Source organism: Ursus arctos, unplaced genomic scaffold (genome assembly GCF_023065955.2).
Source record: "Ursus arctos isolate Adak ecotype North America unplaced genomic scaffold, UrsArc2.0 scaffold_28, whole genome shotgun sequence".
NCBI lineage: Eukaryota > Metazoa > Chordata > Mammalia > Carnivora > Ursidae > Ursus > Ursus arctos.
In genome coordinates, this window is record NW_026622963.1 from 17,339,041 (window position 1) to 17,360,319 (window position 21,279).

General features: G+C 41.8%; 1 pseudogene; it reads left to right on the top strand.

The window, feature by feature from the left end:
* Nucleotides 1-15,914: 15,914 nt before the first annotated feature.
* LOC113263542 (diphosphoinositol polyphosphate phosphohydrolase NUDT4B-like) lies at nucleotides 15,915-16,381 on the top strand (annotated as a pseudogene).
* The last annotated feature ends 4,898 nt before the right edge of the window (nucleotides 16,382-21,279 follow it).

Genomic DNA, 21,279 nt, shown 5'->3' on the forward strand with positions numbered 1-21,279 from the left:
AAAAATAAATATTGATGGTGAGAAGTCAACCACTTTTTGAAAATATAGTGGAGATCTCTCACAAGATCATAGAAATAGGGTGGAATGTCCTCAGTCTTTGTTTATTCTAGATAAATGAAACCAGCTAATTATGCCTTGAAGCTGAAATGCTGTTAGAGTGCTAACAAGAACCTGCTAGGGTCCCAACAAGAACCTAATAGAGTCCCTTCCATTTGGGGACTAATTGATCTGAAGGTGAGCCCTCCTTCTAGTTTTTTAATAAAACCATTTCCCAGCACTTTGAAAAATGTCATTGATATTTTGATCGGGACAGCGTTGAAAGTATAGATTGCTCTGGGCAGCATACACATTTTAACAATGTTTATTCTTCTGATCCATGAGCATGGAAAGTTTTTCCATCTTTTTGTGTCTTCTTCAATTTCTTCCATAAGTGTAACATAGTTTCTAGAGTACAAATCATTTACCTCTTTGCTTAGGTTTATTCCAAGGTATCTTATGTATGGATTTTGGTGCTATTATAAATGGAATTGATTCCCTATTTTCTCTTCCTACAGTTACATTGTTAGTGTATAGGAAAGCAACTGATTTCTGTGCATTGATTTTGTATCCTGCCATGTTACTGAATTGCTATATGAGTTCTAGAAATTTGGGGGTGGAGTCTTTTGGGTTTTCCACATAAAGTATCATGTCATCTGATGAGAGAGAGATTGACTTCTTCTTTGCCAATTTGAATACGTTTTATTTCTTTTTGTTGTCTGATTGCTGATGCTAGGACTTCTAGTACTATGTTGAACAATAATGGCGAGAGTGGGCATCCTTGCATTGTTCCTGATCTTAAGGGAAAGGCTTTCAGCTTTTCCCTATTTAGAATGATATTCACTGTCTGCTTTTCATAGATGGTTTTTATGAATTTGACAAATGTTTTCTCTATCCCTACACTCTCAAGGGTTTTAATCAGGAAAGGATGCTGTATTTTGTCAAATGCTTTTTCTGCATCTATTGAAAGGATCATATGGTTCTTGACTCCTTTCTTGTTGATATGATCTATCACACTGATCAATTTGTGAATGTTGAACCACCCTTGCATCCCAGGGATGAATCTCACTTGGTCATGATGGATAATCCTTTTAAAGTACTGTTGGATCCTATTAGCTAGGATCTTGTTGAGAATTCCGGCATCCATATTCCTCAGGGATATCAGGCTGTAATTCTCCTTTTTGATGGGGTCTTTGCCTGGTTCGGGGATCAAGGTAATACTGGCCTCATAGAACAAGTTTGGAAGTTTTCCCTCTGTTTCTATTTTTTGAAACAGCTTCAGGGGAATAGGAATTATTTCTTATTTGAATGTTTGGTAGAATTCCCCTGAGAATCCATCAGGGCCTGGACTCTTGTTTTTGGGAGGTTTTTGATTACTGCTTCAATTTTGTTACTAGTTATTGGTCTCTTCAGATTGTCAGTTCTTCCTGTTTCAGTCTTGGTAGTTTATAGGTTTTCAGGAAGGCATCCATTTCTTCCAGGTTGCTTAATTTGTTGGCATATAGTTGCTGATAATAATTTCTAATAATTGTTTCTATTTCCTTGGTGTTAGTTGTGATCTTTCCCCTTTCCTTTATGATTTTATTAATGTGGGTCCTTTCTCTTTTCTTTTGGAAAAGTCTTGCCAGTGGTATATCAATCTTATTAATTCTTTCAAAGAACTAGCTTCTAGTTTCCTTGATCTGCTCTATTGTATGTCTGGTTTCTAATTCAAACAATCCTAAAATTTGTATGGAACCAAAAAAGACCCTGAATCACCAAGGAAATGTTGAAAGAGAAAAACAAAGTTGGGGGCATCTCATAGCCTGATTTCAAGCTATATTACAAAAGTGTGATCACCAAGAAAGCATGGTACTGGCACAAAAACAGACACATAGATCAATGGAACAGAATAGAGAGCCCAGATATGGTTCCTCAACTCTATGGTCAACTAATCTTCGACAAAGCAGGAAAAAAATATCCAATGGAAAAAAGACAGTCTCTTCAATAAATTGTGCTGGGAAACTGGACAGCTATATACAGAAGAATGAATCTTGAGCATTCTCTTACACCATACACAAATATAAACTATAAATGGATGAAAGACCCCAATGTGAGACAGGAATCCATCAAAATCCTAGAGGAGAACACAGGCAGTAACCTTTACAACATCAGCCACTGGAACTTCTTTCAAGACATGTCTCCAAAGGTAAGAGGAACAAAAGTGAAAATGAATTTTTGGGACTTCAAGATAAAAAAACTTCTGCACAGCAAAGGAAAGAGTCAACTAAACTAGGAGACATTCCACAGAATAGGAGAAGATATTTTCAAATGACACAACAGATAAAGGGCTGGTACCCAAGATCTATAAAGAACTTCTCAAACTCAACACTGGAAAAAATAATAATCTAGTCAAAAAATGGGCAGAAGACATGAAACGACACTTCTCCAAAGAAGACATATAGATGGCTAACAGACACATGAAAAAATGTTCATCATTAGCCATCAGGGAAATTCAAATTCAAAACCACATTGAGATGCCACTTTACACCAGTTAGAATGGCAAAAATTGACAAGGCAAGAAACAACAAATGTTGGAGAGGATGTGGAGAAAGGAGAACCCTCTTACACTGTTGGTGGTAATGCAAGTTGGTACAGCCACTTTGGAAAACAGTATGGAGGTTCCTCATTATGTTAAAAATAGAGTTATCCCTATGATACAGCAATTGCACTACTGGGTATTTACCCCAAAGATACACATGTAGCTAAATAAGGGCCACATGCACCCCAATGTTCATAGCAGCAATGTCCACAATTTCCAAACTGTGGAAGGTGCCAAGATGCCCTTCAACAGACAAATGATAAAGATGATGTGGTTAATATACACAATGGAATATTATTCAGCCATCAGAAAAGATGGATACCCACAATTTGCATAAACATGGATGGAACTGGGGGCGATTATCCTAATTGAAGTAAGTCAAGCAAGAAAGACAATTATCATATGGTTTAACCTATATGTGGAACATAACAAATAGCATGGAGGACTTTAGGAGAAGGAAGGGAAAAATTAAGAGGTGTGGGATCAGAGGCAGAGGTGGACTATGAGAGTCATTGGACTCCGGGAAACAAACTGAGGGTTTCGGGGGTGGGGGAGGAGGGGTTAGCCTGGTGATGGGTATTAAGGAGGGCACATATTGCACAGACCACTGAGTGTTATAAGCAAACAGTGAATCATGGAACACTACATCACGAACTAATGAAGTACTGTATGGTGAGTAACATAAAATAATAAAATAAAAAATAAATAAATCTATAGAAACAAAGACTTTACAGGCAACATGGCATCATTAAAATCATATCTCTTAATAATCACTCTCAATATAAATGGCCTAAATGCTCCCATAATGCCACAGGGTTGCAGATTGGATAAAAAGACATGACCCATCCATTTGCTGTCTACAAGAGACTCATTTTGAACGTAAAGATACATCCAGACTGAAAGTAAAGGGATGGAATACCATCTTTCATGCCAATTGACCTCAAAAGAAAGCTGGGGTAGCAAATCTCGTATCAGACAGATTGGATTTTAAACTAAAGACTATAGTTAGAGATACAGAAGGGCACTATATTATTCTTAAAGGATGAATCCAACAAGTGGATATGACAATTATAAATATCTATGCCCCCAACAGGGGAGCAGCAAGATACTGAATAAAGAGACATATAGATAAAAATATGTTAATAGTAGGGGACCTCAACACTCCACTATCAGCAATAGACAGGTCACCTAAGCAGAAAATCAACAAAGAAACAAGAGCTTTGAATGCCATACTAGATGGGTTGGACCTCATAGATATATATAGAACACTACACCCCAGAACCAAAGAATACTCTTTCTATTCTGATGCCCATGGAACATTCTCAAGAATAGACCATGCTCTGGGTCACAAAACAGGTCTCAGCCAATACCAAAACACTGAAATTATTCCCTGCATATTCTCAGACCACAATGCTTTGAAATTGGAACAAAACCACAAGGAAAAATTTGGAAGAAACTCAAACACTTGGAGACTAAGAACCATCCTGTTCAAGAATGATTTGATAAACGAGGACATCAAAGAACAATTTAAATAATTTATGAAGAAAAACGAGAATGAAAACACAATGGTCCAAAACCTATGGGACACTGCAAAGGCAGTCCTAAGGGGAAAATATATAGCATCCAAGCCTCACTCAAAAGAACAGAAAATCTAAAATGCAGTTTTTATATTCTCACCTAAAGAAACTGGAACAGCAACAGAGGAACAGGCCTAATCCACGCACAAGAAAGCAGTTGATCAAGATCAGAGCAGAGATCAAGGAATTAGAAACCAGGAGTACAGTAGAGCAGATCAACAGAACTAGAAGCTGGAGAGAATCAATAAAATTGACAGACCACTGGCAAGATTTATCCAAAAGAATAAAGGACCCAAATTAATAAAGTTATGAATGAAAAGGGAGATGTCACAACCAACACCAATGAAATAGGAAAGATTATTAGAAACTTTTATCAACAACTTTATGCCAATAAATTAAGCAATCTGGAAGAGATGGAGGACTTCCTGGAAACCTATAAACTACCAAAAAAGAGGAAGAAATTGATTTTTTAAACAGACCAATTAATTATGAAGAGATTGAAACAGTGATTAAAAACCTTCCAAAAAACAAAACTCCAGGGCCTGACAGATTTCCAGGGGAATTCTACCAAACATTCAAAGAAGAAATAATACCTATTCTCCTAAAGCTATTTCAAAAAATAGAAACAGAAGGAAAGCTACCAAACTCATTCTATGAGGCCAATATTACCTTGATCCTCAAACCAGGCAAAGACCCCCTCAAAAAGGAGATTTACAGACCGATTTCCCTCATGAATATGGATGCCAAAATTCTCAACAAGATCCTTGCCAATAGAATCCAACAGTACATTAAAAGGATTATCCATCATGACCAAGTGGGATTCATCCCTGGGATGCAAGGGTGGTTCAACATTTGCAAATCTATCAGTGTGATAGATTATATCAACAAGAAAAAAGCCAAAAATCATATGTACCTCTCAATAGATGCAAAAAAAGCTTTTGACAAAATGCGCATCCTTTCCTGAATAAAACCCTTCAGAATGTAGGGATAGAGGGTATATTCCTCAATCTCATAAAAGCCATCTATGAAAAGCCTACAGGAAATATCATTCTCAATGGGGAAAAGCTGGAAGCTATTCTCTTAAGTTCAGGAAAACGACAAGGATGCCCACTCTCGCCATTATTATTCAACATAGTACTAGAAGTCCTTGCAACAGCAATCAGACAACAAAAAGGGATAAAAGGTATCCAAATCAGCAAAGAAGAAGTCAAACTGTCTCTCGTCACAGATGACATAATACTCTACATGGAAAACCCAAAAGAATCCACCCCAAATTATTAGACGTTATAGAGCAATTCAGTAATGTGGAAGGATACAAAATCAATGCTCAGAAATCAGATGCATTTCTATACATGAATAATGAGACTGACGAAAGAGAAATTAGGGAATCCATCCCATTTACAATAGCACCAAAAACAATATGTTACCTTGGAATTAACTTAAACAGAGACGTAAAGGACCTATATTCTAGAAACTATAAATCACTCTTGAAAGACATTGAAGAAGACACAAAAAGATGGAAAAATATTCCATGCTCATGGATCAGAAGAATTAACATAGTTAAAATGTCCATGCTACCCAGAGCAATCTACAGTTTCAATGCTATCCTGATCAAAATACCGAGGACATTTTTCAAAGAACTGGAACAAATAGTCCTTAAATTTGTATGGAACCGGAAAAGGCCCCGAATCGCCAAGGAACTATTGAAAAGGAAAAACAAAGCTGGGGGCATCACAATGCCAGATTTCGAGCTGTACTACAAAGCTGTGATCACAAAGACAGCATGGTACTGGCACAAAAACAGACACATAGACCAATGGAAGAGAATAGAGAACCCAGAAATGGACCCTCGGCTCTTTGGGCAACTAATCTTTGATAAAGCAGGAGAAAACCTCTGGTGGAAAAAAGACAGTCTCTTCAATAAATGGTGCTGGGAAAATTGGACAGCTACATGGAAAAGAATGAAACTTGACCACTCTCTCACACCATACACAAAGATAAACTCCAAATGGACGAAAGACCTCGATGTGAGACAGGAATCCATCAAAATTCTAGAGGAGAACATAGGCAGCAACCTCTATGACATCAGCCAAAGCAACCTTTTTCATGACACATCTCCAAAGACAAGAGAAACAAAAGATAAAATGAACTTGTGGGGCTTCATGAAGATATAGAGCTTCGGCACAGCCAAGGAAACAGTCCTCAAAACTAAGAGGCAGCCCACGGAATGGGAGAATATATTTGCAAATGATGCTACAGATAAAAGACTGGTATCCAAGATCTACAAAGAACTTCTCAAACGCAATATGCAAGAAACAAACAAACAAATCATAAAATGGGCAGATGATATGCACAGACACTTTTCCAATAATGACATACAAATGGCTAACAGACACATGAAAAAATGTTCAAAATCATTAGCCATCAGGGAAATTCAAGTCAAAACCACACTAAGATACCACCTTACACGAATTAGAATGGCAAAAATTGACAAGGCAAGAAACAACAATTGTTGGAGAGGATGTGGAGAAAGGGGATCCCTCCTACATTGTTGGTGGGAATGCAAGTTGATACAGCCACTCTGGAAAACAGTGGGGAGGTCCCTTAAAAAGTTAAAAATTGAGCTACCCTATGATCCAGCCATTGCACTACTGGGTGTTTACCCCAAAGATACAGACATAGTGAAGAGAAGGGCCATATGCACCCCAATATTCATAGCAGCATTGTCCACAAGAGCTAAATCGTGGAAGGAGCCGAGATGTCCTTCGACAGATGACTGGATTAAGAAGATGTGGTCCATATATACAGTGGAATAATACTCAGCTATCAAAAAGAACAATTTCTCGACATTTGCTGCAACATGGACGGCACTGGAGGAGATAATGCTAAGTGAAATAGGTCAAGCAGAGAAAGACAATTATCATATGGTTTCTCTCATCTACGGAACATAAGAACTAGGAAGATCAGGAGGAGAAGGGATAAAGAAAGGGGGTGTTATCAGAAGGTGGAATGAAGCATGAGAGAATATGGACTCTGAGAAACAAACTGAGGGCTTCAGAGGAGAGGGGTGGGGGAATGGGATAGGCTGTTGATGGGTAGTAAGGAGGGCACGTATTGCATGGTGCACTGGGTGTTATATGCAACTAATGAATCATCGAAATTTACATTAAAAAATAAAATAAAATATTTCCCTATCTGTATTGTAGAGCCTTTGTTGGATGATTGGCGCATGAGAGAGTAACGCTACCTGTATTGGGAGTGCTGTCAAGGCTGAGCTTTTAGCCATGTTGTCTGCTAAATTGTTTCTTGCAATAACACCACTATTTCCCTTTTGATGATCTCTGCAATGGATTACAGCCACTTCTATAGGCTCTTGTACTGCTGGAAACAGATCAAGGATCTCTTGGTGATGTTGTATGGGGGAGTTTTGGCAGTTAAAAATCCCCTCTTTTCAAATGTCAATATGGTTGTGAAGAACAAGAAAAGTCAGTGTAGACATTAACTCTTTTGCCCTTTCCTAGTTTTAAGGCTCTAGTTAAGGCAGTAAGCTTAGCCTTTTTTGCTAATGTACTGGGGACAGACCTCCTGACCTGGTGAAGATCTACCATCACATATCCATCCCTTTTGATCCCTGAGGCCTGGGCTGAGGCTACTGCTGTCTGTGGAGCTCTGCCTCCCACAGGTAGCTATGTGTTTATATTGGGGGATGGGGAAGGAAAATGGTGCTCACCCGCTCCTTTATTTTGAAATAATTCCCCCAACAAGCTCCAAAATCAGCATAAATCAAATTTGTCTCCTCTTTACCCCCAACACATGTAAACTCCCATTTTTATGTTGCCTTCCCCAGCAGGCTGCTGACTCTTTGAGCTATCACTCACCTGCCTGGCTAGCCCAGTGGTGAATCAGCTGACATAAAACTCCAGTCTCCAAGTCCCACTGATTTTACCAATTCACGGAATTCAGCCCCTCTGGTTTTTAAAGCCAAACATTATGGGGATTAGTTTTCTCTATGAGAGCTCCCTATTGTGAGGACCCATTTCTCTGCCTTCTATATGTGCAGCTAACTCACTTCCTCCTCTGGGCAGCCTTCTTACCACCTTTCTCATCTTCCTAAACTTTAAGATGTAGCTTCTTCTCTATATTAATTGTGTTGTTTGTTCTGCCAGTCTTCAGATTGCTCTCCAGTTTATTGACTTGGTTGTGGATGATATCTAGTTATAAATGTGGGACAGGGTGAGATCAGCATCCTCCTATTCCACCAGCTTCCCAAGCTTCTCCTTGACCCTCTCTTATTTTTAATCCGGAAGAAAATCCATTCGACCCTATGTCCAGAGAATTATTTTTACAAGGTGCTTCTCCAAATTACAAAACAACAATACTGGATTCTATTAGGACTGTCAAAACCATTAAAAAGGCACCGGAGGGCATTGACATCGTTGCTAGATGTGGAGGAGATTTCCACCCAGACACCCAGATACTTCAGGCTCTTGTCCCTCTACTCCCACTTTCCCAGGAAGGTCCCTTGAACAAATGTCTCTCAATGCAGAAGGTTCCCCATTCTTCCTCTAATAATCCTGTAACCCAATTTTGCCCCTTATGAGAATACACAGGCAAATCTCTACTGAGAGTTACAAAATCTTGAGGTTCCTGGTCACTGAATCTCTGGACAGCCAGTCTCTAAACTCCAGGCCCTGAAACTAGCATTTTCACAGGTTGTAACTCTTTTCTGCTATATATATTCTTGCCACACAGCCACCCACTCACCATTCCGGGCCTGAGCCAGTCCCTATCACTCCTTCTTCCCCCTTCCCTAATCTCTGGGACTGTTAGCACCTGAGCCTCTACCCTAGAAAATTGGTAGATCCCTAGAGCCTGTACCACCAGCTGGAGACAATTGCCTTTATACTACACTGGTGGTCCATTGGGAAAATAAAAATGCACAATCCTTTTCATTCCTATAAGACACCAGGGCTCAAGTTACTGCCATTCCAGAAAATTCCTCTAAATTCCCAATAGGTGAGCCCTTCTACCTACAGTGCATTGCCAGTAAAACAATCAAAGGTGAACACACCCATTTGGATATAACCATTGGGACCACTCACCTCAAATGGCTACTTCTGGTGATGGCCCCCTGGCTTTTTCTTTTTTCATTACAGATATGGATAAATTGACATCATGCCATGCCACTTGAACAAGCCCAAGTTCTTGGTCTTCCTTGTAGGACTTGCCAGGTGGGCTGTGGTATCTCTTCTTCCCCTGGTCAGGATGGTAATCACCCCCTAGTACCAACCTAAATAAGACACTGAAGGCCTATACCCTGTCATTAACAATCTGCTTAAGACAGGAATGATTGAGTCCACAACCGCCCTCTCCCTTTCAATAGTTCCATTTGGCCAGTACTCAAGTCAGGCATTAATGAATGGCACCTCACCACTGACTATGGAAATCTCAATGCTCAGATTTCCCAACCAGGGCTCCAATTTCTAATATCATAGGATTTATTGAGGGCATACAATGGGTCCGATAACCATCCTTTTTGGTTGGCTTAGCTGATATGTTACATTGTGTTCATATCACATAGGAATCTCAGGACCTATCTGCCTTAATTTTTGAAGTGGCTCAGTAGACATTTACACAGTTCCCCATGGTATAAACTACCCTGCAATTTCACATAACCTTTGCCACCAGGATTTAAATATATTACAATTGGAAGAGTGCCATTTTGGACATTATATTGATGGCATTATCCTTGAAGGTCCCTCTGGGGAAATGGTAAGGCCAGATTTGCCCAGTCTCACAGACCAACTACATTAATGTGACTGGGCAATCACTCCCACTAGATCCAAGGCCCAGTCTCATCTGTCAAGTCTCTGGGCACCATGTGATCCTCCAAGGGCCAAGAAATTTCCCTGACCATCAAAACTTGAAAATCAAAGATACAGCACTAAACCATCCACTGCACTCAGACAGGCATAATGACATACTCTGTCTTTTCCTGTTCTGGGGGCAACACATCCTTTATATCTCTCTAATTATTTGCTCTATATATCAAGCATAGGCATGTCTGCCACCTCCAATTGGGGTGATGCCCAGCAGTGTATTTTGGATGCTGCCTAGCAGGCAGTCCAACAGGTCCAACCTTTAGTTTCACCTGGCACTGCATTCTGAGTTAAGTCCTTGACCACACCCTGGAGTCTCTGGACCAAACATGAGTTTACCTGGCTTCCTAAGGAATTCTTGAGTAAGCACCTGTCTCCAGGGGTAACTTGATAAACTTCCCCTGAATGTCAGTTTTTGGCATTCTATTGGGCTTTTCTTAGAAACCATTGCCCTAATCAGCTCCATCTGGTACTATTCTACAAAAGTGCCTCTAATGCATGGGCTAGAGATGCTTGCCAGTGAAGCTCATATGGCCAGTGATACCCCCTTAGTAAAATGGAAATGATATCTTCAAGAGAAGGCTAAACCCTATGTCAAAGGCCTCTCCAAATAGGAGGATGTGGCTTCCTATATGCTTAGCCCCTTTCCTAAGAATCTTGAAGAAGCACTAGTGGCACTCCAACTTCTTCCTCCTCTTGCCCCATTGGACCAACTTCTTTTTTTTTTAAGATTTTATTTATTTATTTGACAGAGGGAGAGGCAGCGAGAGAGGGAACACAAGCAGGGGGAGTGGGAGAGGGAGAAGCATGCTTCCCACTGAGCAGGGAGCCCAATGAGGGGCTCGATCCCAGAACACTGGGTTCATGACCTGAGCCGAAGGCAAACGCTTAACCGACTGAGCCACCCAGGTGCCCCCCCCCATTGGACCAACTTCTGAGATGTTCGGTGAGTTGTTTTTTGCCAATAGCAGTGCAGCCATAGCACATAATTCAGCCTGCTGGAAGATCATGGCAATCCACCCAGCCTTAGGCACCTCTAATCAAGGAGACCCTCCTTTCTTCCCACCCTGGCTCAGTCTAATTGTCAGAACTATAGCTGTTCAATGAGCTCTTAAGACCATAAAAGGGACCTTTTGCAGATCCACCTTTCACATACTCTTGGGCTGTTTTTAATGACCTTCTGGTTTGATCTGGCCAATAGGTAAGGGGGAATTACCTCATACAAAGGAGGATCACTTCATAAAACGTAAGCTCATATGAGAGGTACCCAGATATGGAAGAAATAAGCAGATTCTCCAGTTCTTATTGTTACTCATATTTCTGCTTACATTAACTGTTCTACACTAGAAGTCATTTTCAACAATATTGCAAATTTCATCACTAAGTCCTCCATGCTCTGCCTGGTACAGGCTCCTCAGGGTACCAGCCCTTCCTACCAGCTCACAAAATGGTCCCACACAACCATGGGTTACCAGGAAATCCATGCTTTAAGAGGGTACAAGCAACAGGACTCACTTTTTCCTCAGGGCAAGCAAGTTTGTGATAAATTAGTCTAGTCTCTGCTCCCAAACTAAATGATGGAGGTTATCCAGATAGAGGCATATTTCCCTAGAAGACTGGCCATAATCCTGCTGGTAAATTGATTTTATCAACCCACTGTCCTCTTCAGGCACAATCATTAAGTTTTACACGAGACCAATGTAGTGACCTTCACCCAGAATTCCTCCTCAAAGGAGGTGATCTCTTTCCTTACTAAATTGGTTCTTGTTCCCTTTGGATCACCAGAAATTATTGCCCCTCCCTAGGGCACCTACTTTCCATCTCAGGAGACTCAACAGTGGACTCTCCAACTTAATATTCTTTGGAGTTTTCATCTAGACTGCTGCTCCCAGGCAGCTGGCCTCATTTAGTGTCATAATGACATGCTTAATGAGATTCTCTTTAAATTACTTTTGGGCAAGTGGTGTCTGAAATGGATCAAACTCTCTCAGGCCCTCATCTTGCTCAGCTCTCACCTCCAAGGCCTTTAACTCCACATATCAGTTATCATACATTCTCCAAAATCTACTTTTGGTCATCTCTGGCAAGCCTCAAGCTTTTATCCTCCAAGATGATGCCTTAAAAAAATTATCCACTGACTCCCCTTCCCTCTTCTGCTCTGCTGTTGCAATCATCTCACCTTCTGCTTTATGCTGGCAACCTGACTCAGAGCGGATAGTCCAATATGATCCACTCATCATTCGATGGCCCCAGACCAAAAGCCCACCAAGTTAGTTTTTGATAATTTCTTCAGAAACACTGAAAATGGTGAGGACTCCCCAGAAGGAGCCTCCTTTTGCCAATCACTCTCCTTAAATATAGTGGTTACAAGTGCTGGCTAATGAGATTATTTCCCCTACAGGTTTGCAGAAAGTGAAAACCACCACCCTGGGACCAACCAGTGGCAGTTTGGGTGGCTAAAGAGAGAAAGAAACTCTCCACTTGGTGGACATGAGCCATATTTAGAGATGAGAGTGTGCAAGAAAGTTACAGGTTCTGGCCTTACCCCACACTCGATGAAGTAACCCATTTCTTCTCCCTGAGATCAACCACAGTCACCTTTAATCAAATACAAATAGCTCAGTCAGAATGAACCCAACACAAACTCATCTAATATCAATGCTCTTTGTGACTATGGCTTTTCTTACTGCTTTTTATGACCTGGGTGATAAGGTTGCTGGTAAATGCCTCAGATCTAGTCATCACACAGATATAATGCTGGAACAATATGATTCCAGCTCACAATTCACCACTGCATGGAAAAGCAAGGAATGTTGGAGAGCCCTGTTGGAAGGACTCAGGTCAGCATGTCACTGATTGTTGTGGCAGATGAATTGAATTTCTTTTCAGGCAATGTGCTTTCTGGCAGGAATGTGTAAATGATCCTTGCCCCTGCTTTCTATACATCAAATATCGCTACAAGCTAACTGGCTCTATGATTGTCCATACAAAAACCCATCTGTAACAGTGAGTGTAACCCCTTGTGATTTGTCCATCACCCTCACTGGGTGGTTCTAAGAATGCACAAATAGCATCTGCAGATTTCTCTTAAATGGGATATAAATGTGTCCAGAATCTTTATGTGCACTGGATGAGTTCCTTGGAAAATGAAAGGAAAGCCACTTTTTATGTTACTGAATGTGTCCTTGATAATCCAGGGAAGCTCTTAACAATTTGTTCCAATAGCAGCCAGTGCCAGATATGCAATTCAGTCTTCAGGGAAGCCTCCAGCCCATGACCAATACACCACTGGATAGCCACATGGATCACCCATCTTCTATGCAGCCAACATAGAAGGACTCAGGACCTTTTCCCTGAGTGAGACAGATTCAATATTGGTAGGACACCATCTCGGATGACACAGTCCCAGCCCACGAGTTTGCTGTTGGTTTCTTATGCCTCCTTCAGCAGATATGACACTCCAGGGACATATATAATCATGTCAGAGACCTCACTGCTTGCCCAAATGGCCCCACTCCCCAGTTCACAGTGTTAACTTTAAATGTAAAACTGTCAGTTATTTTACCGGCAAAAAATGGGTTTATTCAGTAATAGCAGATAATTGCAATTTGGGTCATGTAAGCTATGGCAAAGCCATTGGCATGACTGGAGAACAAAGGAAAGGACTATTCTTATAGAAGAAAGGAGTTGTAGGAAGGGGATTTTGTAAACAGAATGTTTATTGGGGTAAAATGGGAATTCAAGTGTAGTGACTTTTCATTGGCTACTTTGTTTAAGGTCTCTAACTGGCTGAGCTATAGCCTATCAGGAAAACAAAACAAAAAATGTTTTTTCCTCCTGTTGGGGTAGTAATGCATAGTCTTCTTCCTGTTGGGAATGCAAAGTACCTCTCTTGGGGCGCCTGGGTGGCACAGCGGTTAAGTGTCTGCCTTCGGCTCAGGGCGTGATCCCAGCGTTATGGGATCGAGCCCCACATCAGGCTCCTCCGCTATGAGCCTGCTTCTTCCTCTCCCACTCCCCCTGCTTGTGTTCCCTCTCTCGCTGGCTGTCTCTATCTCTGTTGAATAAATGAATAAAATCTTAAAAAAATAAAACAAAGTACCTCTCTTTTTGATGGGTCTGCAAAGGGCTGATAGGCGTTGGTATGGTGTGAGATCTCCGCTGACTGGACTCCTGACTCATTTTAGTGAGGTTTTCCTTTATTAATTTTGCATTTTCCCATTTAGATCAAGATCTTTCCTCAAAAGTGTCACGGATAAAGTACTAAGTTTTCCATATTCAGTGGTTTTGTCCCTCATGGCCAGGAAAGATTTTCCTGGTTGTCATGTCTCACTTCAGAGGGAAAGTACATAGCTGGTGTAAACCACTTAATGACACATTTGAGTAAAAAAGATTAAGAGGGGAGCTCTCAGGCCTTTCTCATGTAAAGCCCATAGATTGTCAAGGTTGTAAGAATTGGAGATCATCTCAAAGCATTGAGCTAGCACACCTTATTGAGTACGTCATTTTTTACAAAAGTTTGACAGGCAACAAATACTGAATCAGAAGTACAATGATAATTTCAAATTGCATGATGGCTATATAAACCAGGAGATCAAACATAGAAGTCACCAGCTAAATAGAGGGCTAACTAGGCAGACAAATGGGAGCCATCTGAATTGTTACAAAGGGTATAAAACAGAACAGTGACTACAGTAAGAATAGAATGCATTGGGAAGACAGTGCAGGAATAAATATAAAGCAATAGCTGATAAACTTTTTGCAAGACAGAAAAATTTCGAAGATATTTTAAGACAATATTGTTAACTTAAAAGAAGTGTTTGGAACCAAATGCATTATCAGTAATACAGTCTGTAAAGCTGTAAATTCAGAAACAATGAATTTGGGTAAGAATCCAGCGTGAATTAATAATACAGATGCAGAAAAACTTTTCTGAATCCTGAACCTTCTAACCCTTAGGAAAAAAACAACTTTTACTTTGCTAGGAGATTATGATGACGCTGTTGTTTATTTGTTTGGGGGGAGGTTTAATTATATATATATATATATATAACATTTTATTTATTTGACAGAGAGAGACAGGCAGCGAGAGAGGGAACACAAGCAGGGGGAGTGGGAGAGGAAGAAGCAGGCTCCTAGCAGAGAAGCCTGATTTGGGGCTCAATCCCAGAACGCTGCGATCACGCCCTGAGCCGAAGACAGACACTTAAGGACTGAGCCACCCAGGCGCCCCGTGTGTGTGTGTGTGTGTGTGTGTGTGTGTGTGTGTGTGTGTGTGAAGCCTGATTTGGGGCTCAATCCCAGAACGCTGCGATCACGCCCTGAGCCGAAGACAGACGCTTAAGGACTGAGCCACCCAGGCGCCCCTAGTGTGTGTGTGTGTGTGTGTGTGTGTGTGTGTGAGAAGCCTGATTTGGGGCTCAATCCCAGAACGCTGCGATCACGCCCTGAGCCGAAGACAGACGCTTAAGGACTGAGCCACCCAGGCGCCCCTAGTGTGTGTGTGTGTGTGTGTGTGTGTGTGTGTGTGTGTGTGTGTGTGTGTGTGTGTGTTTTAATTTAAATTCAATTAGGGGGAGCGGAGAAGAGTGCGCAGCGAACCGCCGGGCTGAGGCAGCGTTTCCTCTCCAGCACCTGGGCTGCAGTGATCTGCGCTTGCGTCCTGCCCCACATATAAGCGGCCGCGGGCTGCGGGATTGACAGCCTCACTGCCACTCCCTGCGCCACCGCCTCGCCTCCTGGCGCCCCTGTGCCCCGAATCGCCGTGGTGGCGGCCAGAGCAGCAGCGGCAGCAAGAGCCCGCCTCTAAGATGACTTTCAGGCCCAATCAGACGCGGACATATGACCGCCAGGGCTTCCGTAGCGAGCAGGAAGAGGAGCAGCGGCAGCCAGTACCCGGACCAGCGGATTGTCCCCGAGGAGGAATGGAGCTGGAGGAGGAGCCCGGCGGCGGGCGCTTTGAGGGACGTTTATGAAGAGGCTGGAGTCAAAGGAAAATTAGGCAGACTCCTAGGCGTATTTGAGCAGAACCAAGACCAAAAGTATAAAACATGCTTATGTTCTTAATGTCACTGAAATAGAAGATTGGGAAGATTCTGTTAATATAGGAAGGAAGAGAGAGTGGTTCAAAGTAGAAGATGCCATCAAAGTTCTCCAGTGTCCTAAGCCTGGACATGCATAGTATGTGGAAAAACTAAAGCTGGGTTGCTCTCCAACGAATGGAAAATCCAAGGTCCTTCCCTTCCAGATAACAAACCTTGTTTGTGACTGCTGCACAGACCTCTGGATTGCCATCCAGTATAAGATAGAGAGAACTAGGAGGATGTCCCATGTGCAGTCTTATGAGGAGAGGTCTCTTTATTTTCCTTGGCAAACATCTGAATGACGCTTGCAAACTGTCGGAATCTGACATGCAGGATTGTCAAACAATTTTCATGGTTTTCAGATGTTTTCAAATCTTCTTTAAAAGAAAAAAAGTGCAAAATATTCTAATAGGCTAAAGCCATGTGGAATTTTTTAGATGCCTTAACTGTGTCCCCAGCACCCACCCCCTCTTTTTAGTTGTCTTTTTTTTTCATAGCATTTTGTTTTTTTGTCCATTTGACGTCAGTCTGTGGTTTTTGTCAGATCAGCTTACTCGTGGGTGTATCTTCTCTCTAAATTATTTTCTCATCACAGCATTAACATAGTCAACAACTTCTGTTGTGGAAATTTATGAAAATAATTTTTGATATTAAAGAAAGCTATCAATCTGAATACTTGTTTCATAGGATCACAATTTTAATTTCTAAATTCCAGATTTGAAACTATTTCTGTATGGGTCAATAACTATTTTAACAAAGGACTTAATTCCCTATTTTCAGGAATTTGTCAGCTCATTTGTCTAAATTGTCACAACTACCTGTCACTAGCTACCTGATATGGCCAGTTACCCCCTATAACTCAATCCTTTAACACAAAGTTTCCTATATATAGTTGGTGATTTTTGGAGAGGTATTGTAAAAAAGATGAATGTGGTAAATATATCATCATGAAAAACTGTGTTCATGGGATTTGAGTTAGCATGCTAAGTTGCCAATTCCTTTTATCCATTTTTATTTATTTATTTAGTTAGTTACCATACAGTACTTCATTAGTTGTTTATGTAGTGTTCCATGCTTCATTGTTTGCGTATAATAAACCCAGTGTTCCATGCAATACCTGCCCTCCTTAATACCCATCCCCATGCTAACCCATCCCCCACTCCCCCTTTTAAAACCCTGTTGTTTCCTGGAGTCCATAGTCTCTCATGGTTCATCTCCCCCTCTGATTCTTCCCCCTTCATTTTTCCGTTCCTTCTCTAATGTCCTCCATGCTATTCCTTATGTTCCACGAATAAGTGAAACCATATGATAATTGTCTTTCTCTGCTTGACTTATTTCACTTATCTCCTCTGGTTCCATCCATGTTGATGCAAATGGTGGGTATTCATCCTTTCTGATGGCTGAGTAATATTCCATCGTATATATGGACCACATCTTCTTTATCCATTCATCTGTCGAATGGCATCTGGGCTCCTTCCACTGTTTGGCTACTGTGGACATTGCTGCTATGAACATTGGGGTGCATATGGCCCTTCTCTTCACTACGTCTGTATCTTTGGGGTAAATACCCAGTAGTGCAATTGCTGGCTCATAGGTTAGCTATATTTTTAACTTTTGGAGGGACTTCCACACTGTTTTCCAAAGTGGCTGTACCACCTTGCATTAGCACCAACAGTGTAAGAGGGTTCCCTCTTCTCCACATCCTCTCCAACATTTGTTGTTTCTTGCCTTGTCAATTTTTGCCATTTTAACTGGTATAAGGCAGTTTCTCAATGTGGATTTGATTTGAATTTCCCTTTTTTTAAATAATATTTTTTATCATATCATGTTAGTCACCATACAGTACATCCCTGGTTTTTGATGAATTTCCCTGATGGCTAATGATGTTGAACATTTTTCCTGTGTCTGTTAGCCACTTGTATGTCTTCTTTGGAGAAGTATCTGTTGATGTCCTCTTCCTATTTTTTGACTGGGTTATTTGTTTTATGGGTGTTGAGCTTGAGAAGTTCTTTATAGATCTTGGATACCACCCTTTATCTGTAATGTCATTTGCAAATATCTTCTCCCATTCTGTGGGTTGACTCTTAGTTTTGTTGCCTTTTTCCTTTGCTGTGCAGAAGCTTTTTATCTTAATGAAGCCCCAAAAGTTCATTTTTACTTTTGATGTGTCTTGAAAGATGTGTCTTGAAAGAAGTTGCTGTGGTCAATATTGAAGAGGTTACTGACTATGTTTTCCTCTAGGATTTTGATGGATTCCTATCTCACATTGAGGTCTTTCATGTATTTAGAGTTAATCTCTTACCCAGAATACTTGAGAACCATAATTCCCTTGAAGTAAATGCCTTTTAAAAATATATTTCCAGTTTTTGAATGTAGAGACACCTCTTTAGGTAAACTTTCTGGTTACCAGTTGTAACCACAGGATTAAAGTCTAACCTCAAATGCTAGTCAGTGGTGAATGCATCACAGTTCAGTAAAATGGCGTTCATGCTGTTTAGGACTTACAGACATAGATTATTAGGACACTGTGGAATGTCTCATCTTTTATAGATTGCCAATAAGTACTGTTTAGCCTATCACTATTGGAACTGAACTAAGAATTATTTTGTCTTGTCTTTATACTCACTTAGAATCAAGAATCCCATTGATAAATGTATAGGTACCTTGTCTGAAAATCCTGTACTTCCCCAACCAACTCAGAAATAATACCGAAGAGAGACAGTTTGACTTTGTCTTTGCCGATTTAGATACCTTTTATCCCTTTTTGTTGTCTGATTGCTGTTGCAAGGACTTCTAGTACTATGTTGAATAATAATGGTGAGAGTGGGCATCCTTGTCGTGTTCCTGATCTTAAGGGAAAGGCTTCTAGCTTTTCCCCATTGAGAATGATATTTGCTGTAGGCTTTTCATAGATGGTTTTTATGAGATTGAGGAATGTACCCTCTATCCCTACAGTCTGAAGTGTTTTAATCAGGAAAGGATGCTGTATTTTGTCAAATGCTTTTTCTGCATCTATTGAGAGGATCATATGGTTCTTGACTCTTTTCTTGTAGATATGATCTATCACACTGATCGATTTGTGAATGTTGAACCACCCTTGCATCCCAGGGATGAATCCCACTTGGTCATGATGGATAATCCTTTAATGTACTGTTGGATCCTATTAGCTAGGATCTTGTTGAGAATTTTGGAGTCCATATTCCTCAGGGATATCAGGATGTAATTCTCCTTTTTGATGGGGTCATTGCCTGGTTCGGGGATCAAGGTAATACTGGCCTCATAGAATGAGTTTGGTAGTTTTCCTTCTCTTTCTATTTTTTTTAAAGATTTTATTTATTTATTTGATAGAGAGAGACAGCCAGCGAGAGAGGGAACACAAGCAGGGGGAGCGGGAGAGGAAGAAGCAGGCTCTTAGTGGAGGAGCCTGATGTGGGGCTCGATCCCATAATGCCGGGATCACGCCCTGAGCCGAAGGCAGATGCTTAACCACTGCACTACCCAGGCGCCCCTCTCTTTCTATTTTTTGAAACAGCTTCAGGAGAATAGGTATTATTTCTTCTTTGAATGTTTGGTAGAATTCCCCAGGGATTCCATCAGGCCCTGGAATCTTGTTTTTAGGGAGGTTTTTGAATAGTGCTTCAATCTCTTCATAATTAATTGGTCTGTTTAAAAAATCAATTTCTTCCTGTTTCAGTCTTGGTAGTTTATAGGTTTCCAGGAAGGCATCCATTTCAAAAAATGGGCAGAAGATATGAACAGACACTTTTCCAATGAAGACATACAAATGGCTAACAGACACATGAAAAAATCTTCAAAATCATTAGCCATCAGGGAAATTCAAATCAAAACCACCTTGAGATACCACCTTATACCAGTTAGATGGCAAAAATTGACAAGGCAGGAAACAAGAAATGTTGGAGAGGATGTGGAGAAAGGGGATCCCTCTTACATTGTTGGTGGAAATGCAAGTTGGTACAGCCACTTTGGAAAACAGTGTGGAGGACCCTTCAAAAGTTAAAAATTGAGTTACCCTATGATCCAGCAATTGCAGTACTGGGTATTTCCCAAAGATTCAGACGTAGTGAAGAGAAGGGCCATATGCACCCCAATGTTCATAGCAGCATTGTCCAAAATAGCTAAATCATGGAAGGAGCCGAGATGCCCTTCAACGGATGACTGGATTAAGAATTTGTGGTCCAGGGGAGAGTTAAGATGGCGGAGGAGTAGGGGACCCCTTTTTCAGCCAGTCCCCTGAGTCGAGCTGGATAGGTGCCAGACCAGCCTAAACAACCACAGAGTCAGCCTGAGATGCACGAAGATACATCTGGATCTCTACAAATGAACATCTCCAGCGCTGAGTATTGAGGTACAAAGCGGGGAGCCGTGAAACCACGCACAGATATTGGAAGATAAAGGGAAGGGGGAGGGAGCCGCTGCGTTCAGGTGCCGGGAAGCGGCAGCCACCTGCACCGGGGAGCGGGCGGACTCACGGACGGCACCGCGAGAGAGCGGACTGAGACCGGTGAGCCTGGAGCTCGCGCCACCAGGCATCTCGCGGAACACCGGAAACCCGGTGTACTCACTGGATCCAGACTGAGACCGGGAGCTCCCGGAGCATGCACGGGGTGGCTGGCAGCTGGCGGGCCACCTGCACAGGGGAGCGGGCGGACTCGCGGTTGGCACCCGCGAAACAGCAGACTGACACCGTGAACCGGGTGCGCACGCCACCAGGCTTCTCACGGAACTCCAGAATCCCGGTGTGCTCACCGGGCATAGACTGAGACCCGGAGATCCGGGAGCGCGCGGAGGCGGCTAGCGGCTGGCGGCTGGCGGTGTTAGAAACACAAAGGACAGAGACGCGCCGGCCCTGGAAGTGAGGGCAGGGATGCCGGGTGTGGGGCGCACATCCCAGGATGCTGCAGGGTTGAGTAGCACCAACAGTAACGGAGTTAAAGTGGCCAGAACATCAGTAGAGAATGGGCTGCAATCCATCTGTTCTGTGACAATGCAGCCTCTGCTGCTCTGACTCTCAGAAGAGGCATAGCAGACCGCCAGGGAAAGCCGCCAGAGAACAAAAGCCTGGAAATACTGGTTCACAGCGTGCCCATCTCCATCCCCCCTCG